Source organism: Anas platyrhynchos, chromosome 6 (genome assembly GCF_047663525.1).
Source record: "Anas platyrhynchos isolate ZD024472 breed Pekin duck chromosome 6, IASCAAS_PekinDuck_T2T, whole genome shotgun sequence".
NCBI classification, from domain to species: Eukaryota; Metazoa; Chordata; class Aves; order Anseriformes; family Anatidae; genus Anas; species Anas platyrhynchos.
Window position 1 is genome coordinate 3,438,312 of NC_092592.1, and position 26,470 is coordinate 3,464,781.

General features: G+C 35.1%; 1 long non-coding RNA gene across 2 annotated transcripts in view; it reads left to right on the plus strand.

The window, feature by feature from the left end:
• The window catches only part of LOC140002856 (uncharacterized), a 28,825-nt gene extending 8,395 nt beyond the window's left edge, over nucleotides 1-20,430 (plus strand). Inside the window, exons 6-8 of one of the 2 annotated variants that reach the window (XR_011810404.1) lie at nucleotides 16,187-16,236; nucleotides 16,806-18,166; nucleotides 19,688-20,429. This is a non-coding gene — a long non-coding RNA (uncharacterized lncRNA). Of the gene's footprint in view, nucleotides 1-16,186; nucleotides 16,237-16,805; nucleotides 18,167-19,687 lie in introns of both variants that reach the window. The other variant, XR_011810403.1, reaches the window with a different exon arrangement.
• Nucleotides 20,431-26,470: the final 6,040 nt, after the last annotated feature.

Sequence of the window (26,470 nt, forward strand, 5' to 3'; positions counted from 1 at the left end):
GCTGGAAATGAAACAATACATTCTGGGATAGCCCAAGTTTCATATGAGAGAGAGATTTTTAATTTTAATTTTTATTATTATTATATATTTTTTGAGATAAAGGGGCTACATGAAACATTGTCAGGTTGTCAGGACTTGCATTTTAAAACAGAAGTGCATCAAGATTCTGTTCTGGGTCTTCTATGTTTTCTCTGAACTGTGAAGCGATAGACTAAGCAGTTCTCTTAATGCAGTAAAATTTAGTTTTGCATTGCATTTTGTGGATGCAAATGTAGTACTTTAGCACTGGCAGGTAATTGGTGAAAGAGACAGCTGCTGTCTTTCTCCTAACTTTGCTCTCCAATTTAAAATGCACTAGGTGAGTGGGTGAGTCATTTTTTTTTTAATAATTACTAACTTTTGACTCTGTTTTTAAAACCTTAAATATTCTCTCCTGTCTTTGGTAAGATTGTGGTTTTATTGTTGATATTGCTGATCATAGGACACCTGTGCTATTGCTACTATATGTTTTTGCTCCACTGTGATGAAATTCTTGTTTGTACACGAAAGTAGCGTGTGAAGAGTTCCTCTTTCACTTGTGTGTGTGTTAGCTCCCTGTCAGATTTAACCCCCCCACCTTCCAAACCAGTAATTTGCCTTTCATGCCAAATGCTATGTGAAGTTACAGTGTTTGAGTGGTGATCACTCATGTGGGTAACATTGCCTGATTTTTCCTAATATGAGAAAATATCTGGATGCTATAATGTGCTGATTTTTAAAAGAGATACCAGAGAAGAGACCTTGTGCTCTGTATCTCTGTTGTGCTCTCATGCCATCATTGGGTGTGCACCCCTTCCCCCGTGTGCCCTCTGTTACGCACTCTCTTCATTTTACCTCTGGCTCACTTGCTGTCTCTCATTGTCTTGACTCTTGCCCTTTCACTTGCTGTTCGTCAGTCTTCTGTATGCTCCTTTGTGTTCAGTCATGGGCACGTGCTCTCTTGCTCTGTCTTTCTCACACGTGCTTCTTCATGCTTAGTCTTGTGTGCTTGCCCAAGTCTTTTTCTTACACAGTCACATTGTCCCTCTTCATCTCTCATACCGTCTTGTGCTCTGGCTCACTCTACTTTATTGCTTCTTCCAAATTTCTCATTCACTTATACACTACGTACATCAGGTACAGAGGCATACACTGCATCAGTTGTTTATTCTAAATAGTGGATATGTTGAACCCTTCTTTGTAACATGTTGCATGTTTTATGGCTAATCTGATGATCCATCAGTGAATGACAAACTGCTCCATTAATTGGATCATTAATATTAATCCAATATTAATGCTTGGTTTTGTTTACTTCCACTACTTTATTAATATTATTCTCATTTTGTTTCAGAAACTCCAAGTGGAAAATAAAAAATCAAGTATTAGAGAATTTAAGGTCTTTGGGATTTGCTAAATTCAGTTAAGAACTGATTTCATTATTAATTCCAATGTCCAATAAAAATTGAATCTCACTGGGCAGGGTTTAAAATTCTGGCAAGGGTATTATCCATACAACAGCCTAGTCTGTCAGTGGCTAAGCATGTTGCAGTGGAAAAACTGAAGTCATAGCTTCAGGTGGTACTGTAGTCCAGAAGAAGGAATTTTAAAAAAAATAAAAATTAGGACTGTAGGCCTACTGCTAGCTAATATTTATTGACCCTAGCCTTGGTTAAATGATGCAAACACTAAGCAAATGTTTTCAGTAATATGGTCTATCAGAATTCATTGGAACTTAGAACTGAAACGTAATTAAAGTCAAATATAAATTATTGAGAGCAAATAGTTTCAGGTTAAGGAGTTGAACAAAGATGAGTTAGTAACTACTTTCCTCCATGAGAAGGGATGATGTATGAAGAAATTACATATTTCCATTAACTTTTTGTGTGTTGCCTGCAGTCTGCTTTGGAGAACATACCAGTTCCTCAACCTGAACTTATATATCAAATTCCAGGTGTCAAACCAACAAGTAGATGTGTCAAAATGTTTGATTCCTGGGTTCTCAGTTAGAGGTTCTGAACCCTCTACAAAGAAAAATGGGCAGAAATAAATGGGTCATCTTGAAGTTGGGGACTAATAATGATGGAGAAGAAAAAGAAATTTAAGTAAGCAGAAAATGTGACAAAAAGAAGTGGCTATCTCTGAGAGAAAAACAAAACAAAACAAACAAAAAAAAACCAGGTATCTGTAGGTGCTGCTAGAAGACTTCATGTAGACCTTCACTCAGCTTGATGCAGAAAGTGGGCTTGTCCTACACATGTATGGAAGACTGGTGACACTGACTGTGTAGCTTTGTGTCAAGGAAGCTGCAGCATAGTCCTGACTGTACGTGATCGTCTCTAGCACAGAACACAATTATCAGATTCAGTTCAAAGAGAAATTCCAGACTTTGGTCAAACATACATTGAAGGTCAGCTTATGATTTTTTAATTATGTATTTTGTTTCCTAGAGATCATTATCATTATAGATGAAATGGCAAAAATTTTTATCAGTTTACTGAAAGCACAAGTAATACAGTTGTAGAGGCTAGTAATAACGTGAAAGAATGCAAAATTATTACACAAGTTTATATTTCAAAGAATCATTCCTGATTCTGTTTCTTATACAGGAATATCAAAGAATGGCATTCATTCAATTGAAATGAGAGTGCACCATAGCAGTTTCCAAATATTAAGATTGCTGGAGGGAACTCCTGTAACAATAAGTATATATCTTCCAACATACTTAGGTATGCACAGCAGAAACCGATGCCATTTACAACAAAGTGTATTGGTTCTTTTCTTTGTAATCGTCTGTCACTTCTTGTCTGGTAGTAACATGCATTATTCATTGATAATAATTTATATTTGTTATAGTTTTTGAATTTTATAGAGGTTTTCCTCATTATTGAAACATTATGTACACAGATTTTGTTAAACTTGGAACTTAGAAAATGGAAAGAAGTGGTTTCAAGTAGAGTATTTGGAAGATCATAAGTGTGGATGAAGAACTTCATGCTTCTTGTCATCTTAAATGAATTTTATTATTTAAGTTCCTCTTTGGCTGTATATAATTGCTTTATAAATATTAAAGTGTCTAATAATCACTAATATTGAAACTGTGAAGGTTTACGGATATCTTCAAGGCAAAAATGGCAGGGAGAGTAACATTTTTAGCTAGACCAATACAGTTAAAAAAAAACAGGCAAGCTTTTGGATATGAAGCCATTTTCTGGCACCTACGCAAAAAGACACTTAAATAAGGCATGAAATAAATTCTCTTATGTTCCTGCAAGATTGAGAACTGTTGCAAAACTTTCATAACGAGTTATAATGTAGTTCAGAAACATCTGTCAGTGCTGTTGGTCTAAATTTCTTGATACTTTTAACATCCATTAATAACTTTTTTTCCATTTAATAACTTTTTTTTTTCTCTCTAGATTTATAGTTTAAAGAAAAAAAATAGCCTATCACACAGAAATATTTTCCTATTAAAACTTTATTAACAATATATCTTCTTATTAACAGTCTCTTATTTAAAGAAAAGCAGACACTATATATATATATATATATGTTTATATATATGTTTATATATATATATATATATATATAAACAGTAATGACAAAAGAGCCTCACAACATTTACATCCATATCTTTGTTTTTTTCTTCTTCCTCTTCTTCTGAATGTTTGTGTAGAGTCTGCTTCCAAAGAAAAAACGTTGATGGCTTTATTTCCTCTTTCACATAAAAGGAATATTTAATGCAAGAGGCTATCACTGAAAATTGCAGGTTCTGACCATCTCCTAAATTCCTGGTTTTATGCGTGTCTGAGTATTAAAAAGAGTAGCCACTGGGTGGCTGCTGTGGTTGAGAGAATAATGAAATTCTTTGTAATGGTTATAGCATGACATTCTCTTTCAGAGTAAAGAGTGCTGTAGTGGATGAAGATCTTCATTTTCTTCTGTTATGGATTGTCCTATCATATAAAAGAATGCGTTTTATGTGATATAAAAGTATCTTTAAAAATGTATTGGAACTCTGAGAACCCACTTGCAAGAATCTAAATGATTTTCACTTCATTCTTGAACACGGCTAAGTGCTTTAGTTGTTATTACTGAATATGATTTCATCCTGTAATTAAGTAATTCAGTGTGAGGCTAATAAAAGTTGTGTTTTGCAATTTGTGCATAAGAACAACAGAAAATATCATGAGAATCACCTTGACTAATTTTAAATTAATGAAATAACATTATCTTTAATGCTTTGCTGAAAGCAATTTGCAAATTATGTTAAAAAAACAAACAAACAAACAAAAACATAATGGGAAAGAGTAGTTTGGGGGTTAAATAGTAATTAGTAAGATTAGAATAGTAAGACGGAAATAAAGGATCAGTGCCTTAAAAGATGTCAGGGTAAAAACTTCCATTCTCTAGAAGGACATTCTTTCACTTAAAAAGAAAATTTTGGGTGTCTAGTATGGAGGGGGACGGTAAGCTGGTAACAATGTCACTACTAGCAAAGACTGGTACTTGGAACAAATGACAATTATTTGCTCTAACGAGTAATTGCCCAAGATTAGGAAAGGTGCTGGGGCTATATGGGTGAAATTATTTTAATCCCCTTAATAAATAAATAAATAAATAAAAGTTAAAAAAGAAACAAAAATCACTTCAAGATTCATTTAGAATACCTGACTACAAGGTAACATTCAACGAAATCAAGCTCTTCATGATGGATAGATTCCACTGCAATCGTGTAATCTTCAAATTGAGAGTGGAAAAATAGTAAAAGAAAGTGTCAAAAATGAGACTTCGGAAGAAGTAATGAATTCTTTTAAACTAACTTAGTACTTAAGAAGACTTAAAAAAAGAAAATGGCAAATGTAGTAAAAATAGCAAAAGAGTAATAGGAGAAATGGCAAGGGAAAAAGGAAGATATAAATACTGATAAATAGGGATAACCAGATATGTAACTCCATTGAAGAATGGATTTGATTATTAATTAGTTGTGGTCAGCATGCCACTATAGAGGTGTTCGTGTGGAATGGGGGAAGTCTCATAGACATAGGAACATATGTCTAGACATAGGAACTTGATCTGCTTGAACCCCAGCTCTATAGGTTAACTAACGAAAGTAATTACAAAAATTAAGATGATGTTCAGAGAAAATAGAAAGGAAGCTAAGATGTGTGGTCAATAACATTGTTTCTTGAGTCAGTGAAGTCTGGAAGAGATACTAAGGAATTTCTGATGAGGTAGTTTTTGGAAACTGTAGATCTCTCTAACAGTATTAAAGGGAAAAAAGTAGATAGGAGTGTTCACTCTAGTCATATATGACATTTTAGCTTTCTAAATATGGATTATGGGGAAAAAAAGGGTAGTAATAATCCAAGAGCCTAGGTACTGACATTCAACCAGTATCTTCATTGATTTCTTTGCCATGACAAATCTGATATTGAGGATTAAGAAAAAATTTAGGAAAAAACAAAAGAACTTTAGATCCTATGATTCTTCATTGATTTGCTTTAACTTAAATGGGTAAACAGGAAGAGATCTTTAATGCCCTTGGTTTTTAAAGGGCAAACTCAGAGAAATGAAATATTTACAAATACAACACTGAGGAGCCCAAATACTCAAAAGTGAGACATAAATTCAACATGAAAATTTGTTTTTGTTCCCAGAAATGTAAGTTGAAAGAGGGCCTGCAGCTGTCTGAAGAGTACTGACTTCCAAAAGGGTAGTAAGGAAAGAGGATGTGAGAATCCCAGAATCATAGAATGGTTTGGTTTGGAAGGTACCTTAAAGATAATTGAGTTCCAAGCCCCCTGACAAGGGCAGGGACACCTCCCTGGTGCCCAAGGACCAGGTTGCCCAAGGACCCATCCAGCCTGGCCTTGAATACTTCCAGGGGTGGGGAAGTGTTCCACATCTTCTCTGTGGGTAAGTGCATCCACAGCTTCTCTGGGCAACCTGTTGCTGTACCTCTCCACCCTCAGAGCAAATAACTTCTTCTTTATATCTAAACTAAGCCTCCCCTCTTTAGGTTACTCCTTGCCTGTAAAGCAATTCCGTGTTTCTCTTAGATAAACATTATTTTACCTAAAGTTACTTAGTAATGCACCAGGAATTTATTCAAAATAGTATATTGCTTTTTGTGTGTACTAATATTTCTAACTAATTTAAAATTTATGTACTTCCTTGCAGTAAACTTACGTTTTGTCTTCTAATCTTTTCTAAATGAAACATATTTGGTAAGGTGTCACTCTCAGCTCTGTTTCCAAGCAAGTGTTGGAAATAGGTGGAGAATTCATTCAAAATTTTAGTAAACTGCACCAATTTTGTGATTCTGGAGATGAATGAGGTTAACATTATTTAAGAGAGAACATGGTGAAAGCAGTATTGGACCATTTGCATGGAATTGCTGAAGTGCCTAAATTCTCCATACAGATAAGAATGTTTGAAATTGAATGGTTTTCACACATGCCAAATAGTGTATGCATGACTTCCCTGCTTAAATGCTTTATGCTTCCTGAAATTTGGTGACTTGTTGCCTCTTCAGGTGTAGGTAGAATATGTGTTGTTCTAAGACATTAGAAAACAAGAAGAGAAATTATTTTTGTGCCCTTATTTCCTTTGTTGGGGAAAGGGGCATAGGCCAGTAAGATTCTGAACAACTGAAATGTTAAAGCTTGTGGGCGTTGCAAAAAAATGACTACATATATAAGTCTTTGCAACTGTTTGGAGCTGCTTTTATGAAAATGGTAATATACAATGAGAAGTAGTCCATGGAAACTAGTGCCTAGAACAAAAAGCCAATGTATTTTTTCTTTATTATATAATGTTCAATTATATGTGCCCGATAGCCATCCTGTGCAAAGAACATATCAAGAGCTTTAAACAAAATCTGATTATAGTTATATTCAAAGCTATTAGAATTGATTTCAGAAAAGCTCTCCATGACATTTACAGAGCCATTTGCAATTCTGGCTATAGCGGTGGGGGAGGGGAGGGGACAAAGAGATTGTGGTCTCCTAGAGTACACAAACCTTTACAAAATCTTTTCTTACTCTTTGCTCCTATGAATCTCTGTGGTCAGTAATTCTGAGAAATTCCTTTGTTACCATTAAGATGGCCAATCCTTTCAGTTCTCTGAAGTACACTTGTCTAAAGCTAAACCCGTAAGTATAGACTATGTTAGAGGGAGGACTGCCATTTGTCTGGAAAATAGGAATTAAACCTGTGTTATCCTCATTGCGTTCTGTTAGGGTTTCTAGAAAAGATAGAAACTGCAAACAATTCAGCTTGATTTCCATATCTGTGTGGACATACAACAGGTCAGGTGCTTGGTAATTCCTTATTTTGTAGCTCAACCGTGCATACGAGAGAAACTGACTTCTTACCAAGAGACACAAATGCATGATGTATCTAACTTCAAAACTGCTCACTCAGAATTAATTTGCTGTTTGCTAAGAAATGTGCAGATGCATATGGAGTTCGTCTTTTTTTTTTCCTTTCAGTGCCATGAGCACTAGGTTAATTGAGGTGCTGGGTACTATCATTTAAATGTTAAAATTGCATTGTGGTTATCTTCTTCAACAAAGATATGTGCCTTGATGTAATAAACTTGGCATGATATTTAATTGTTTGTAATAAGTGTGGTAAAATCACGGTCATTCATATTTTACAAAATCACAGAATCATCTAGGTTGGAAGAGGACTCCAGTATCACCTATTCCAACCTCTGACCTAACACTAACAAGTCCTCCACTAAACCATATCACTAAGCTCTACATCTAAACGTCATTTAAAGATTTGTTACAGAAAATGTCCAGTGCCGATCCATTAAAAAAAAAAAAGTAATAAAAAGGTGTGCTTGTATATATATGTATTTAATAGTGGAATTTTAATTTGCAAGTGTAATTATGCAAATACCCAAAATATATTTGAAGGCTTTAAACTTATGCTGGCTTCGTATTTTTATAGCAAACTTTAATCTGAAAATAGACACAGCTCACAGCCTGTTAATACAAATATATCTTCATCAGTATTAATTTATCTTCAATCCATCCATGATTCTTTTTAATTTTATTGTCCACTTCCCATCCCACAGTTAGAAAGACATAGTCTAGAAATGAAAAATTGAAAACAAGTGGTCTGGAAATTAAAAGTTGTGCTTAGATTGATCATAGCAACTATTAAAGAAGTTTCCTATTATTGTTTTTAAGACGTTCATGAAAATTTTAACTTCCATGTTTAAGGTTTCCATGATTTGTCTACTGTAGCATGCAGTAGGCAAGCAAGCATATTGTCCTTATCATTCTGCTTTCTCCTGAATAGGCAGAAGGCACGGTACAAAAACATACCTGGTACAAAAGGCTTGACAAGCAGAGATAAAACAAGGCACTTACAAAGTTATAAGTTGAGAAAAGTAGTATTGCAGTAAACTGACTGCTCCACCTGATCCTCCTGTGCACATCGGATTACTTGCAAACTAGCTGGATGCAGACGTTCTGTGTCTGAAGAAACAGATTGTTCTACCATTTTCTGAATTTGTATTGACCATGTCTTTCATCTTCATTTTATGACGAGATCAGTTGACTGGACTTAAAAAGGTCTAGGAGCTAATGATTTACCTTAAAGGCTTTCCATCAGAGCTGTTTTTTTCCTGGTGGCTACAGCCTGTTGCCTTTTTTTTTTTTTTTTTTTACTGCTTATAGTGAATTGAGCGTCCTGCCCTAGAAGTGAAGAATGGGAGATAGTTAGAGAAAGAATGAAGTGATAAACTGTTCCCTCCTTGTCACATTCATCCTGGTTTCCTAATAAGGGACTTTTTAAAATTGAGCCTTGCGCTATTGTGCATCAGGAAGAGATCTAAGCAACCAACAGGTGACATACGTAGAAGTTTGCTGTGGTAAGTGGAAAGATTAAATTCGTGATTTAAACTTTCTGGCTCAGCTCTGGCCAGCAGCCAGAACCTTTTGGAGCCGGCCGGAGCTAGCTCTGCTCTGACACGAGGCAGCTGCTGGGCTCTGCTCACCCCTGCAGCCAAACCCTTACCATGTGTACCCAGTACACAAAGCTTGGCTGGAATGCTACAGTACAGTTCCAACAATTCATAGAATCACAGAATGGTTTGGATTGGAAGGGCCCTTAAAACCACCTGGTTCCACCCCTTCTGCCATGGGCAGGGACACCTCCCACCAGACCAGGTTGCTCAAAGTCCCATCCAGCCTGGCCTTGGGCACTGCCAGGAATGGGGCACCCACAGCTCCTCTGGGCAGCCTGTGCCACTGCCTCACCACCCTCATAGTGGGTGAAATTTGTTTAATGCACTGCTTCACAGATTTAGTCTTAATTTCTGACTCTGGGATTAAAGCTACAGCTGCCTAGAGGAGCCTGCTAAAAATTGATCAAGGGAACTGTCATCATCTTTCTTTTTCTCTTATGAAGTATGTATTTCTGTATGGACACCATTGGCACACAGAGATGAGGTAGGAATGGAGCACAGATGTGTTAAAACTTCAATTAAAAGCAAATTTCAAGCCTTAGGAGAGGTGATACTTTGGGATAGGGTGCGTGTGTTTTTCTTTCTTTGTTTTTCATGAAAAGCAGATAAAAACACTCATATCCTTATGGACAGTACTTAATAAGTTTATCTTTTTATTTGACGTGAGGGTATGGAACTGGATTTAATTTTTTTTTTGACCCATACAAGTGACTGGAAATTTTGGTACAGTTGCCAGAGACAACATCTGATTTTTTCACTGGTCTCTATTGCAAATTATATTTCCATCAGAGTACTTTTCATGACGAATTGTTCATGAAAATGATTTCAGGAGGTAGAGCACCTGCTGAAGTCCTGCATTGCATATTAATGTAAAGGCGACAGGTCTTGCAATTCTTGTGTGATGTTCAACTCTGGCAACATGCAAACTGCTTTTTGTTAATGAATTGTGCTAAGTAATGCTTTACTCTTTTATGTATGTAATTATTAATATGTAAATTACCAATGCAGGTTGGCAGTTTGGCAGAGCAAGACCTTTTTATAGTTTGTCTTGTTTAGACTGAAGAAAATCAGAGGCAGTTATGGAAAAAAAAGGAAAATGGCTGAAATATATAGTTGCAATAGTTGTAAGCTGTGAGTAGGCATGAAACAGCTTAGTTAAATAGTTAGTTAAATATAATAGTTAAAATACATTAAATGTTTACTTAGTCAAATAGTGACTTCAGTCATGCAACAGAATGGTTCCCTGCTAGTTCAATAAATCTAATGAGGCAAAGCAGTACCTTTCCTGATGTTACTGGTTTACAGCCATTCAAAGGATACTACAGTGAGCAAATGGCTACTTCATTTCTTGATGCCAAGGACATTTAGCATAGCTAATGAGGGACCAAGACAAAAAAGGCTGTAAATTATTTTTGACGATTGGAGCTCCTGGATTAGTGAAAAACTAAGAGTTAAATCTCGGTGTCTGTTGCAGGAAATCTGTGCTTTTGAGTCTGTTCTTGTTTTAAATATTTATTGCCATATGAAATCAGGCTATGTCTAGCAAAAACATTGGAAGACTTGCAGAGAAGCAGGATCCAGAAAGATTAAAAATTTGGGCAAGTGCTTGGGTTATTGAAAGACCAAAGCAAATTTTGTCTGTAGACTTTCAGACTTTGGAAAGAGTTCAGTTACTTTTTGTTTGTGATTGCTATTTTCTGTCTCTTAATGAAATAAAATAGAAATCCATGTGTTCATATGAGATGTTAATTTGCATGTAATTATGAGAAATAATGATTCAGAACACTTCGAATCAAAAACAGTGATAGGATTCAAGTTTCCATAAAAATATCATCTTTAAGTGGTAGTTTTAATTCCAGGTTCTTTGCATTTCAATATGAAATATAAGACTTTACATCAGAGATTTTACATTACTTTACAAGCTATGTAATAAGTTGTAATAAAAACTTCCCATTTAAAAAAAAAAAAAAGAAAGAAAAAAAAGAAAAAATAAAGATAACCAGCTGATGCATTGCCTGAGTAGATATTTTCTCAGCCATTTGCCTCATTTTATGTACAGCTTAATATGTATTTTCTCTCTACTTTGTCTATAAATATATATTTTCATATCCATAAGAATATACTCATGTTCTTAGTAAATGAAGGCATGCTTTCAATAAATTGAATGTCCAGCTGGCTGAAGATTTAAACAGAAAAAGGATACAAGAAGATATTTGGTAGATAAACATGTTCTTGTTTAGTCTTTTTTGATACTGATTGTTTAGAACTCTGAGTGCTTGCTTATGCTAGCTTTGGGCTGTTCTTCAAAAAGTCAATCAGCACAGTCTAGATGGTGGCTTTGATCTTTGTTTTTATATTTGTTTTAAGAGACTAAAAGACACGAAATTTGTGATTACATGGTTTGTGAGATCATCCCCCCCTCCACACATTATCCACAGATGGTTTAAGGGGACTAAAGAAAGGCTGCCCGCCTGAGGTTTTGACATCTTCATTATAGTCCCAGCAGGCTACTTTATAAACATCAGCATTTTTGCAGTTGTTCTTGCAGGTGCTTAAAGGAGATTGTGGCCTTTCACCTAGCATAATCAGCTTCCTTTTATTTCACAACATTTACTATTCCTTTGCATAGCCTTATTGTTTTTACACAGTGCTCTTAAAGGAAAACTTAACGAATTATTCCAACACCTGCTCGCCACAAGGCAAACACTGATCTTCGTGTTAGTCCTATGAGAGCTTACCACAGCCTCCCTAAGGCACATTTATCATGCAACTAGACGTCATCAGTCTCTGAAGGAATGTGATAGTGACTTGCTTACTTTCACATCGTGTGTCATCTGCACTGTGCAAAATTTACATTTCTAAACTTTGTATTTTATAGTTCAGTAAATAATAAAACCAAATTTTACAGACTTTTGGCAGAATATTTCTTAGGTCCAAATCCTTACATTTTAAATCACCTAAATTATGCTTGCTGCATTTGTCTGTTGCTTTTATGCATATCATTTTCCCATGTTTCTAGTTATGCTTCTCTATGCTTTGGATAAGTGGATAAGTATGATAATCAAAGTTTGTTTGTAATTTAAAATATTTATCAGCATGAAGAGTGATGCAGTCCATTTTTTCCAGATGTGCCAACCTATGCAAAATAATTCTGTTGATCAGTGAGGATTCCTGATTATGTTCAGTGAAGGAAGATAAATGAGAAAATGCTGATTCTTGGATCACTTCTGATTCAGAGATAATAAAAGACTTTTGAAACTTTTTTGTCTGTATAGCGACTGATTCATAGGCAGCCCTGTAATAAAACCGCAAGACCTTACCATCTCATGGGTGGGTTTTTTTTAGCTGTATAGATGAAATATGCTTATGTGGTTTCAAATGAATAGGCAATTGTCTCCACTAGAACTTGCAATGACTTGAACCTCTCTGTAGAGTCTCAGTAGGGAAGACAGATTTTGAAACGTAAATAATCAAGCAGGAGATCGGGTTTGATTTCACAAGCCAGTATTGTGGTCTCTGTGTTTGTAAGTAGTGTATTTGTTAAATGGTAAAATTAAATGCTTGGTTAGTTTGTTTTGTTGTATTAGAGAGCATGAACAGAACAACTGAGGCAGGTTTTGCTCTGTTTCTGCGTATGAGACAATTATAGCAATTTGTAAGAAATGTCAAGCTTGAAAGTGTTTGCTTACTTGTTAATAGCAGGTGATGCTCGTAAGTTATGCATCCTAGAAAAGGTGGATAACACTGTTGCACACTGTATTGGGGGGGTGGGGTGAGAGAGCGGTTGTGGTGTTTGGCTGCCTAGCACAGTAGAACCACCACACACACACAGATTTAAGGTTGCATGATAAAGTGCGCTTCTTTATCTAGCTGTCTCTGAGCATACATATTTTAACACATAAACATGCTTTTCCATGAGAGTCATCAGGGGTTACAGGTGATTTCAAGGAACTCAGAAATGTGCTGTATGAGAATAACGCCAGAGTGATCATTCTGTTCAGAGATAATTTAAGAGCAGGAGGTCTAGAATTTAATCCCTAACTAGAAAGTAGAAAATAAAACATTCGATACTGCAGACTGTAGGTCAACTTTTGTACAGCAAGAACAAGAAAGGTGGATGGCTTGAGAACTTCATTTTTAGCGACAGACTTGTCTAATCAAGAAGTCAACAAAGTGACAAAAATAGGAAAAATAGAACAAATGGAATGTACTTAAAATAACATGATTTTGAGAACAGCAACAACAACAACAACAAAAAAAAAACACAAAACAAAACACAAAAATGTGAAAGAAATTATTTAATTGCCAGTGCTAGAATAATATACAAGAATTAGATTTGTTTATTTATCTGCTTAATAACAAACTAACTAGAGAAAAAAACTAACTGAGAGAAGGAATGTTTAGCAAATTTGTTTCTCTGATGAATGAACAGGGCTATAGCCCTGGTAATGGAAGTGCTCAGCATTGCTTTTTTTCAAAGTTCAGCTTTGAATTTTAACTGAATTACTCTGGCCAAGCCCCCAGATAGTTGATCCCCAGTGTCTCAAAAGCTACAAATGAACATGATCAGAGATCTAGAAATCTTTATCTGCTAGGTACAAGTGAATGAATTGCAGCTGCTTAGTCCAAGAAGTTTAGAAAAACTCTGAATATTTAGAAACATAGATATTTGACCATAAAAAAGTCTGCTACACAGAGAAAGGTGTCCATTTCAGATTTGGGCAATGTATTTTAAGATATGTAACAGATATAAACTGAAAGAAAGAACTTCAGACAACACTTCAGGAGAAAAAAATATATATATAAAAGTAATGGAATCATACAGGAATGGGCTACATGTGTCCATGAGTTTTTAGAGTTTTTCCTACCAGAATTCTAGAAATATCATTGTCAGGACTATCTAGAGATACAGCTTTTCCTGTCATAGTGCTGAGAAATGAAGCATGTGAAATGCTGAGGTCCCTTTTAGTGTAATGTGAATAAGTAAGTGGCCTAAACCAGAATGTTTTCTAACTAGAAAAACTTTTTTTTTTCCCTTGAAACGAAATTGTTTCCATCTTTGTGAAGCCATAGGAATAATAATAATAATAATAATAATAAACGAAAAAAAATCAAAAATTCAAAAAATTCAAAAGTTCAAATTGTAGTATACCAATATTGGATGTGTAATTCCCCAAACTCAGTCATATCATTTGAACCCAGGACAGTGTAGCAAACTAAGTGAGTTGATTCTTGTGAATTGTTTGTTCATTGTTTGATTTGTTGGTTATTTTTTAAAATGACTTCAAGCTTTGGAAGTCAAGATTAGAGTCTTGGTTAAGTTATGAAAACAGGTTTCAAAAGTGATTTGAGAGGAAGTGCAAGTGTGGTCATGACAAGTTGCAAATTTTATTTTTATTTTTATTTTTATTTTTATTTTTATTTTTATTTTTATTTTTATTTTTATTTTTATTTTTATTTTTATTTTTATTTTTATTTTTTATTCATCTTGCTTTATTAAATGTTTCATTTTCTTGCTTGAATTCATGTCTGTGTGCAATAATATCACAACATAATTCAGTTGTAAATTTAAGTAGTTTCATGTTACTGCTGTCCTTGTATTTTATGTAACAACTCCCTCTTTGCTAAGAAGGTTGTTGAATTAAAAACATTAACAACAGAGAAATGACACACCTCCACATTGCAAAAAGTAAAGAATATCTGTAGAAATCCTGAACTTGAGTTGTTTGTCCTGTACCCATACCATGAGTGACAAAAGAAAATATGCCATTCAATATGCAGAATTCAAGAATGGCTGACCCTTTGTGTAAATAGGACCTCTTTATTCAGGCCTCCAGAAATGTAAATACACTTAACCATGAGCAGAAAATAGATTTGCTATTCTGAAGTTTGAAGTGGCCTTTAGCATATCCCTCACATTGTTGAATTTTAGTTATTAGCTATAAAATTTAAGCTTTGTAGCATGATTAACACAAAAGGTGCCATCTACTGCAAGGCACAAAACTAATTCCTAGTTGCTGCCATGATAGAATAAGGGATGATAGAATAAGGGATTGATCAGTGAGATTCTTGAAGACAAGTACTGTGGGAAGAATTATTTTTTCATGCAGATACGTGTTTGTACATGCACACACACACAAATTTATCATGAAAGGATGCTTATATTTTCTGAAGCAAAGGATTGTTTGGAAGTATTTATTTTCTCTTAAAAAAAAAAGCTCAATATGAATTTGAAATGGCTGTATAACTGGCATAATTCAGCAGTAGTCTCAGTTTTAAGAGAATATAATTCTTGCCTTTAAGAATATAATTACATTTTCAGTCAAAATAAAACTGAGTGCATGTGTAGAGTTTAGAAACAAACAATTTTGTTTTAAAATCTTTATTATGAAAGCTTTGTTAGCAGCTTCCTGGTTGAAATTGTAGCAATATTTTCAATTAAAACAGGATTCAAATCTTACTGTTTCATGCTTCAATGACATTTGACAGGAAATCCAAAGTTCCAACATGCTAGATCTTCAGAAGCGTAATGTATTTTCCAGTTAAATTTATTTTTAGTAAACTATTTTCTCTATTAGAAGAAAAAAAATTCTTCTGTAGAAGTTCACAGTGAACTCATTTGTGGATTTGTGGAGGTCTGGCATAAAATCTCATGCATATCCGTATTCATGTATTTCAGGTAATCACAAAACAAGCTATAACCACATTAATAAGCCAGTAGCCATTACTTTGCATGTGCAGAACCTTTTAGAAAGGTCTTTGGAGAAAGGTGTTGCTAAGGCCTTCCCTTCTGCCCACTGCCAGGACCACAGCTGCAGAGATGTCTCAGATGGTTTCCAGGAGGCTGGCCCTGGAACAGTGCTCTCCTGCTTTTGCAGGATGCTCTTTTCTAAGCCAATTTAAAATGTGGCTACAACCTTTTCTGCTGAGAGTTCGAGACATCATCCTCTTTTGCTTCTTAGTCTCTTATACCAGGTAGCCTATAATTCCCTGGAAATGGGAGTAATAACTCTCTTCATGGCAGACTAGCTGAGATTTACTCAGACCCTGCTGTTTGAACAGCTACTGAGGCCTCCCACAGTGTGAAAAGTGCATCTCTGCTTGCACAGTGTGTGACTGCCATTTGTGTTTCCATCCATGTTTTATCCTCTTCTTCCTTCACTTATGGCCTCTGTTGCTTTACAGACTTGGGAGAAGATGGCAAGAATAGTTAAAAGAAGGGAATTTCAGGCAAGGTAAGTTGTATTTATTAACTCAGAGGAATGCTGCGTTTCTTAAAAGAAGAGCATTAGTTACTGCTTTCACAAGGGATGGCCTAGCAATTGCACCAGCGTCCTATGCCAGGCAATAAGACCTTCAGAAAGGATAGTTTCTGAGACAAATTGGGAGGTGTAGGAAGACACTAGCTCAGTATTTGTAAATCGTTGTACTCAGACTAGTTGTTCACTGGGGAAAATACTGCGTAGAACCGAAAGACAAGGATTAGATTGCCTTCTGCTTCCAAGACTGCAAGTAATAATGTCATTAAATGGACTTGTGAGGAAAAGTTGATGTTAAGTTACATAACAAGGTTCAGGTAAAGCTTTCCACAAGAAGTTTATAGAAAAGAATATGCTAAGCAGATGCTGTTAGTATGAAGTATTAGTTGTGGTGGTGATGGGTGAAGATTCGTGAAGAATGACTGAGAGAAATGAAGCAGAAACAAAGCTTATTTTTATATTGATGACTACAAATATTTAATGATTGTTATTCCATTCCTTCCCCAAAATGTTTTCAAAAAACTAAAGCAAGCTATGGTTCTCAGTTTCTTCTAGATGATGATGATGATTTGATGAGGAGAGCCAAAACTTTTAAGATTTTGACTTTAAATCAAAGATCAAGAAACTTCCTGGAAATGAAGAAAAAGGAGAAAATGAAGAAAAAGAAAAAGAATTTTCTGTGCAAGCATAAATTCCTCCTAATTAATGTAAATGTATTAGAAAATGCACTAAGCAACAGTATTTGTATAATAAATACTGCTATTCTTAAGCATTTTTGTTAATAACAGAAGTAAAACAAAATTCTGTGGTAACAGAGTAGAAGAAATGAAGCTACAGAAATAATAAATTTCCCTTTTAATTAGTTATACATGTATTGGTGTGGAGTAAAGAAGAGAGCATTGCAAGTTGGATTTTTTTTTCCCATAACTTTATCATTTCGGTTTATAACCGAAGGCATCTGTCCTTTACGCACCGGCTTCCTCTTTTGTGTGTTCTGTGTTACTATGTTGCTGTTTTTAAAATGAAGGTATGTTTATCTGGAAATGCTTGAAAAGTAACAGTACATTTGAATAAAATTGAGTAGTATATTCCAGGGGAATTTTCTTCAACAGTACAAAGAGACTGTTTCCAGCAAAAAAAGTTGAGAAATGAGACTGAACTATCATGTCAGTTGATGTCTGTGCAGAGTGAATCTGCTTATTCTGTGTAAATGACTGCAGAGGTAAGGTTTTCCAAGTTAGGACAGCATGATAGAATCAAACTCTTTTCAGCTGATGGGGTAATATAAAAACAAAAGCCTACCTCATTCAGATTAGTTTTAAAAGATAAAGCTTGAAGTGCACAATTGTAGAGCAGATTCTCACTGTCTAATTCAGTGGTGAAATCACAAGACTAGCATGTTGGGACTTCCCAATTATCTTTCCACATGCACCTTGTCATGGCCAGCCTAGGTGGCAGTTCCATGAGCAACTCTGCCTTTGGAGCCAGCTGGGGAAGTGTCCTGAGAAGGGACTGTGCAGATAAGATGCTTCATCTTCTGGCATGCTGTGGTACAGAGTTTCCTGTTACACATTCACCATACATGCTCAGTGCATACTGTTAACAAGATTTAGAGATTTCAGTACCTACAAAGTGCCTACACTTTATTTTATGTAATAAATTTATCTAGCAATAGCTCTGATTTGGTAAAGTGTTTATATTTAATTAGTATTAATTAATATAAACTAGATTATTTTTAAAATGTACATTATAATTGAAGTAGATGGGAAAGTATGTAACAGTGAAATCTTGTGACATTCTCTTGACAGAGCAGTGAACTTTTTCATGATTTGATGAATCATCGTATTTTCAGTTCTGTCCTGACACAGCAATATTCTGAGGCTGATTATCATTACAGCTACTGCTGGTAAGCACAGACTTGGAACTTGTGGTTCTGTGGCATAGATGACTGTGGGAGTGATATGAAGGACCTGTTCCCTTTTTGTTGCTCATTTCTAGTAATTATGGCTCAAAAAAAATTCTGTTCTTTCCAACAGGAAAAAGACAGATGTACCCTTCATTCCTTTTCATTCCTTTTCAGTGATATCTAAAAAGAAATTCAGTACTCTGCAGTAAAGTGACTGTGGACTGTTACTGTTTTGTCAAGTTCTAGTAATTCTTTGGCTTGACCCTTTCAAATATTCATAATAAGTGTTTTTGTTTGTTTGTTTGTTTGGTAGTTATTATTTTGCATATACATGTATGTTGATGTTTTATTTTTTAAATATCAGGAAAGCATATAAGTTTTTGGTCGTATTCCTGTTTCAGCTTTTTGCATTTTACAAGGTGAAGGTGAAACTTTAGTAAGGTAGAACACACTTTGATTTAGAAGATATCTAGGTTCTACAAAATGCATAGTGTCTGTTTATTGAAAGATGGAGTGTAAGCCTTCATTTTGCTTCCAGCTGTCTTATGATGAGACTGTCTTCAAAACAGTGATTTGCTGGCTGAGCTGACAGGAGACATAAACATGCATAATTATTAATGAATAATTAATAGAGATAAATGCACACATAATTATCTGTAATCTGTTCTTTGAACATGGATCCTGCTTATAACTGAAAATAACCACCCACCTTCCCTAGAGTGTCATAATCTGTTATTTATGGTGCTAGTAGAGAAGGACATACAGTGCCTTGGGTTATAGTAACACTTATAGTGGGTGGCTGTGATATAATATTTATTAGTACCTTGTGATTTTCACTGTGACAGAGAGGAAATTCAAATGGGTCTCTTAATACTTTCTGGATTACCCAATATTCCAGAGGTAGTGGGGATGGAGAGGTGTCATAAAATATGATTATTCCTATCCAGGTTACTCTACAAGCTGTATCATATAGCTCTGTTGTTAACATTTTATCAGCTACTGTGGCCTTAAAACTAAAAATTCACATCAAAGCACTGGTTGCATATACTATCTCCTGTGAATTTTTAACTTTTTTTGTTGCTATTGGCTTGATGGCTTATGTTTATACCAAAGTGTTACTGCTATAGGTGTCAAACAGCCCACTGCAGTTGGCCCTTTCTAACACAAGAGAGTATGCTGGCTTCTTCTTCAGAAGAAGCGTTTCCATGAAGCAAGTCAGTAAATGTCCATATCAGAACTTTGCCCTCTTGCTAATTGTGCATACAGACTTATCCATCCAGACCAGTTTACGTAGCAATTTTCAAAGATTTCTGCTGGTTTCTTTTAGTTACAGATTTTATTTTCATTGTAGCTGATTATTCTAATCATAAAAACTTCCTATTTCTTTTTCTCCATACACATATTCAGTCTGAAACATAATGCTTTTTCCATATTAACGCATTAATTTCTATATTAATGCATAAATGTCTCGAACAGCTGAATATATAAATAAAAAAAAAAACATTTTTTTTTCTCCCTAAGAATGACTTTGGAAATGAAAAAGTGACTAATACTCAGATTCAAGATTGCCAGCTAAAGAAAGCTCAATTATCTCTACCTCTCTGACAGAAGCCATTTTAAACTGATCAGTGTGAATGCCGACATCCAAATGTACTCATTTAAAACATCTACTTGTTCATCCTAAAACTATATTTAAACTTTTTGTTTTGTGTATTATACTAGTAGTTCTAGTGATCTTACAGATTTTTGTTTGTTTGTTTATTTACTTTTTTGCTCCTCAGCTGTATGTGTATTAAATATCTGGAATTGTCAGACAAAATTTTCCGATTAAATTCAACGCAAAGACTAAGCAAGTAGGATCACAATTTAGTGTTTTTATCTCTAAAACAAAGAAACTTTCTCCTCTGTAAATATGTAAGTATAATGATTCATATGGGAATGACATCCATTATCTTAGTCAACATTTCACATATGACAGAAGAACAAAATTATTATCAAGGCTAATTGCTTTGTATTTAAAGAGATACACCTAAATATTTATATCAGTACTTACCTCCTGATTCTCTGCTGTTGTTTTATAAATGTATGTAGTTATGAAAACAACAAATAAAGCTGTTTTCTAGAATATATACAATCATAAGTGCGTAATTCCCAGTATACTATAAGGTCTTTTAATTTTGTTTTATTGTTGTCAAATACCACATATGTTTTGAAATCCAATAGCAGAAATGTCAAATTCTAAAGCAACTTTGCAAATTCATGGTTTCACTTTTGGATTGTTTTACTGGGGTACCCTAATATTTCTTTTAACTAAATGAAGAATCTATTTATCAAAATACATACACTAGCTGAAGGATACCTTACATAAATACTAATGGCATCTGAGAGGGCTTTTTTTTTTGCCTGTGTTATTGTTGCTTTGTTTAAATTAGTCAGAGCTATTTAAATTATTTTGAACCGGTAGTAGCATAAAATAGGCCATAACTTGAACGAGTGTGTGCTATGGCAAAATCACAGCTATTGACTATTTAACTATTCCCTTTCAACTATGTGTGCAGTTTCTGTTAGCAAAAATAAATCAAAGTAGGCCTCAACACTTCCAACTTCAAAGGCAAGAACTATATTTATTAGACTGGCTTTCTGATCTCTGTCTATGAACCCCTGGAAATGTGTTTGATATGCAAGCTAATAGGGTAGTGTTGGTTGCCGAGTTCAAAGCTCATGTTTATGATTGTCAAGGGTTGGCTCATATATTTTGTCTTTCCAGCTGAAGGAAGAGTGTATATTTAGTTGTAGTTTGTACCACTGGAAGATCATCTGAGTTGCTTCTCGAACAGATCTGTTTTTATCTTGTCATTGGCTTCTCATTGTGCTGAGCTGAGACAAGTATCAACAGCCAGTGCTTATCAGTTGTGATCAGATAGAATAGGCTGGCTTCAAAACGGAGTTTGTGGTAGTAAGAGGAAGAGTTGTGGGCGTGGTAGAGGCTAGAGATGGACATAATAGGAAAGAAGTGATGAAGATGGCTTTGTGAAATATAGTCATAACATTTTTGGTGAGCACAAGCTGAAAGGCTCTTTTGTATCCAGTCTCACCTGCTATTCTGTGATTCAAGGATCATTGTTCCATTGAGATTACATGGACATTTTTGAGAACTGAAGATAGATGCTATGATACATCTGAGGCTAAGACCATTGATGACAGAATGATTCCATCTGAAGAAAATTCCTATTGCATCATTTTGAAATATTACATGATGCAGGGCAAAGTCAAGTGCTTTAGGCCAGTGTCATCTCCTTCCTTCTCTACCCATGGAAAAGAATAAATTAATTTTTGTTTGGGATACAGCAGATAAAATATCTTAAAATCCATGTTGTATCAAATTCTGTGCAGGAGTAGAGAAAAATGATGCATTTTGAAAATGAAGAGAGGAAATAATATCTATCCAAACATCATATGTTAGAATACAAAAGCACTGAGAACTGCCTTTATATACTGTTAGAAGTCTTCAACTCTTCAGAGTCTGTCCCTGTGGTCTTGCTGTAACACCAATTCAAGGCACAATGCAGGAACTTCTATATTTCCATCACATCAATATGTGTGCTCCTACAGTCCATTTCTATAGTACCAAACCTGTAAGTGGAAAAAATTATGTCTTTGCTGGGAATGTTTGCTTGGACTTGTACAAAACAGAAATCAGAATTATATAATTTGGTCTCTGAAAGACATCTTGTTAACTGTCATATTCAAAGCCAGATCAGTTTAGATTGGCTTGTTAAGTGAATTGTCCAGTCAAGTTTTAATATCTCCAGGGATGGACATATCATGAATATATGGTTGCTCAGAGCGGTTGACTCTTTTTCCAGTTCTTGTTATCTGAGTTGAAAATGATGATTACCAAATATACATATAGCCAGTGGAAGCTGCTATTGTGACTGTCCCAAATTAAAATACTAATTTGTCACATTCCATAGCAGGGCTAGTAGTATAGAAGTATACAGTTGTATTAGCAGAGATTAAGACAGCTAGCAGGCAAGAATCCGTGAAGACTTCAAGTATTTTAACGTAGTTTCCACAATTTGGAAAGGGTTTTCAGTTATCTGAAAGGTTAGTGACTGCAGCATAAGTGCACTGATAATTTTCAATAAAATTTATTTATTTTTTCTGTATTCTGCCCCAAACCAAAGATTGCACTAGCCCCTTTAGAAGGTTAGCTGGGAAGTTCAGATGCAATCATTCGATCATGTTAAATACCATTATTTTGACCACCTTCTGCTGTCAGTCTTTTGAGAAGAGGAAAAATTGAAACAGAATATGAGTTTATGACGTTTCATATTCTGCTGTTTAAGTCTAGCCTGGCAAATATCCACACAGTCCAGATTGGACATTGAGAGTCAGCAAACAATCTACTTTGGTTGTGAAGGTGAGGCTGAATTCTTATGTGCTTCATCTTTTTTTATTCCTGTTATACAAAGGATGAACTTACACAAGAAATCAGTAGAAGAATCAATCAAGTCATTGGTTCTGTATCCAAAAGATTTCAACAGGTAAAAAGTCTGTAAAATGAAATCTTTGTCAAAGGCTGAGGGTGGAAAAACTTGTTAGATGCTCTAAAATGATATGGGGCTGCTTATTGTTGAATGTAACAAAACTGCACTCCGATCTGTTCTTCTGTACTCTGAAGATTTAGAACAGTAATTTATTTCTGTAGGATAAAATACCTCATAATCTGCATAGACCAATATGAAACCTGGTGCCATAGGCCTGTATCTTAGCCAAGTTTGCTCTTCTACAGTGGAGGTCTAGGGTAGATACTGTCCTCAATCTACTTGCATAGATTATCTATCAGAAAACAATCCAGGTCACTTCATTGCACACATTACATTTTGTTTTGTTTTGTTTTGCTTCTTAATAAAAGTAGTTGGTAACTAATTACTCATGAAATAGACAGGCAGGTAGATTAGTTTTTGAAGTCAGAATGACTTCAGTGTGCTGAAGTGCACTAGAAAATCAAGGTACCAGCTTGTTTAAATGAAGCAAACACTGACAAATAGAAAAACCTTTTTAAGTATGGGTAGGACTAAGGGAAGATTCTTTCAAGAAACATGCTTAAAAATGATTGCAAAAACAAACAAACAACAACAAAAAAGCAAACAACAAAAAACCCATCCTGTTCACAATTTTATGTTTGACTTTTACACATCATTAAAAATTTTCCACTTGAAAGATGAGAAGTGTCAAATTAAACCATAACAGTCTGCAAGTACATAAATACTGAATCCGTATGTGCAGATACAACAAATACATTAAAAATACACAACTTCAGAAACTTGTAAAATCTGTGGTTGTTTTTGTTTTTATGGCCCAGGCTTAGTTTGTACGGGAAAGGAGAAGCCATTTTTCTCTGTCCATTATTTACCTCCTAAAAGAAAGAGAAGAGATACATGGTTTGGGGGTACTGTAAATACGGTAAGAAATTACTACATTCTAAACAAATCAAACGGCTTCTGTGCAGAACTAACTCACTAATCTGACTAGTCCTGTGAGGTGCCTCAAAATAGCAAAGCCTTTTCAGCCTGTTTCATTTTCATGACAGATTTTGTGCTTCAAATACCTTCCTATACTTCACACTTCACAGATTTTGCAGAACTTTGCACCTTCTTCAGGCATTGAAGAAGCAGGTACAATTCGTTCCCTTTTAGATATTTCTTGGCTTTAACTAGCCATTGAAGACAGATTCTGTAAACAGTGTGGGCATGAAGAAGGAAAAGGCTTAAAGAAGGCAGGGCAGGGAGGAAGAGAGTAATGGTTCTGGAAATGCTTCCTTGTATGATGACAGCAGCTTCCTTTCTGTAACTGCCATATTAATCATAAGATTTAATTTAATAAAGCCTTGATAGTATATGTGGAAAAATAAGGATTACATCATAACTTTTATTGCGGCACAAGAAGCAAGAACCTTAGCTTAGCTGGAAGGAGGGAGAGCAAAGTCTTGCTCTTCGTCTTTTGAAAGAAGAAAAAAAAAAGATTCTGGAGGTGAAAAGCCCTACTCTGTTTTAAGATAACACCTAAATTTGGAACTTTTCACATAGTATAATAGTGGTAGATTCAGATCCTGAACAGAGGAAGATTTAGGAACAGCTTAAAAACCAGCTTGTTAGAATGTTCTGATGCACACCACAGACTGCTTTTCTGACAGGGTTGCAGACTGTTACTTCACTACCAGCAGTTTTCTAAAGCTGCAAAAAAAATTTGGCTTTTGAATTGGCCAAATTCCATTTAATGTGAGTAACTCACACAGAAAATGGAATACCAGCCATTTTTATTCATTAATTAAATGAAAGACTTAATCAAAAAAATCTTATGTTATCTGCCTTGAAACATCGGAACTGTAGCAAGACGGTTAATACCAGTACTGGTGACAGTGTGATGTGTCACTGGTTCCTTTTTAGGGTAATTTTGACAAAATAAAGAAATCAGAATTATTAGAAGATTGGAAATTATTTTTTCTCTCCCTTCAGGGGGAATAAATTGAATCACTCTGCCAGCAGTTCTCATTTAATTTCTAAAAAGATTTGATGCCCTAAATTTTGTTGGTGAGCTGTGAATAATTTATGAACCTTATTTATCCTGTGCTTTCTCATGTAAATGGCCATCCGCCCACAGTTTCCTCTGAATTGGATTCTAACCGGATTATCCTTGTTCTTTCTAATTTATTGAGCTAGCATGTAATGTATTTATATAAAATTAGTAATTTAACTACTTCCTTGATGAAAAACATAGCTGCTGTAATTTAATTATGAGTTTTAATCAGGGGAAAAAAGAGCGACCTTTCTAAATGCTAAGGAGCTAGTTTTATTCCTTAGTATCTTTGTAAGATTACAAATCAATTTGATTTAATTAAGCCATATGTTGGAAATATGTTGTTGATCACTAAGTATTTATTTTCTAAAACCTTAAAAGAGCATTTAATACATTAATTTTCAAAACAAAAAGGTTGTTTTCTTTGAGTAAATTTTGTTGGAAAGCTTAGCATCTGTTTCACAGAAAAAAAAAAAAAAAGGTTGGCTTTTTCTTTTGAAACATAGCTTCCTTGTTATTGTTGTTTAATATTTTTTAAAACCTCTGCAGGACTGATATTTACTTTTTTAGCCATGTTAATGAGATAGCACAAAGCTTCTAGTCTTATGGAAATTTGTTGTAATATTCTAACAACCACCTTTTTATGGCACCCAGAAGTCTGTCACATGAAGGTTGTTCTTTCATAGGATCTGAATTAATTTCAGGGTAAAGTGCTATCTTGTTTATTGCTCCTTTATTTATTCCTTCCCACCTCCTCCTAACTCTTACAGGACTATGCTTAGATTCAGAGTCACTGCAGCTAAAGTGAAATGGCAAGAAAGACTGTTCAAAGGGTTTTTTTGTTTGTTTGGTTTTGTTTTTTTTTGTTTGTTTGTCTCTCTGTCTGTTTGTTTGTTTGTTCCCATATTCTCCTAGTGAATTTAGGAGCCAAACTCAACGCTTAAGAGTATTAGTTAAGGGGTTAAATTTTCCACCTGTCTTATCAACATAGAATGGTTTGTATTGGAAGGGACCTTAAAGATCATCATGTTTGATCCCCTACCATGGGCTGGGATACCCTCTGCTGGACTAGGTTGCTCAAAGCCCCATCCAACCTGGTCTTGGGCACTTCCAGGGGCATCCCATCCACAGCTTCTTAGAGCAACCTGTTCCAGTGCCTCACCACCATTAGAATAAATAATTTCTTCCTAGTACCTAATCTAAATGTACCTTTTTTTTTAAATTTGAAACCATTACCCCGTGTCCCCTTCACTGTACTGCCTGATAAAGAGTCTCTTCCCAGCTTTACTGTAGGCCCCATTTAGGTAATGGAAGGCCACTGTAAGGTCCCCCCAGACCCTTCTCTTCTTTAGGCTCAACAACCCCAACTCCCTCAGCCTGTCTTCATAGGAGAGGTGCTTCCTGCTCAGGGCTGTTCCCAACACATTCTCAGAGAAGGACTAGTGTGTTTACAAAATAATGTATTTAATTTGTAAAGTTAGTAATAGCAATTAAAAATAATGATGCTAACAACTGATTGAGTAATACCAATTAAAAATTTCAGGAAAACTGAGGAAATGTCTCCCTTACCTCTTTCTGTTTCCATTTTTGCAGGCCTCTTCCTCACTTTTTTGTTTGTTTGTTTGTTTGTCTGGCACAGGAACTCTGTTGCATTCTCAGAAATTTTAATATTAACACTTCAAAGGACTGTGCCTGCTGCAGAGCACTGGAGGTTCTTTTTTT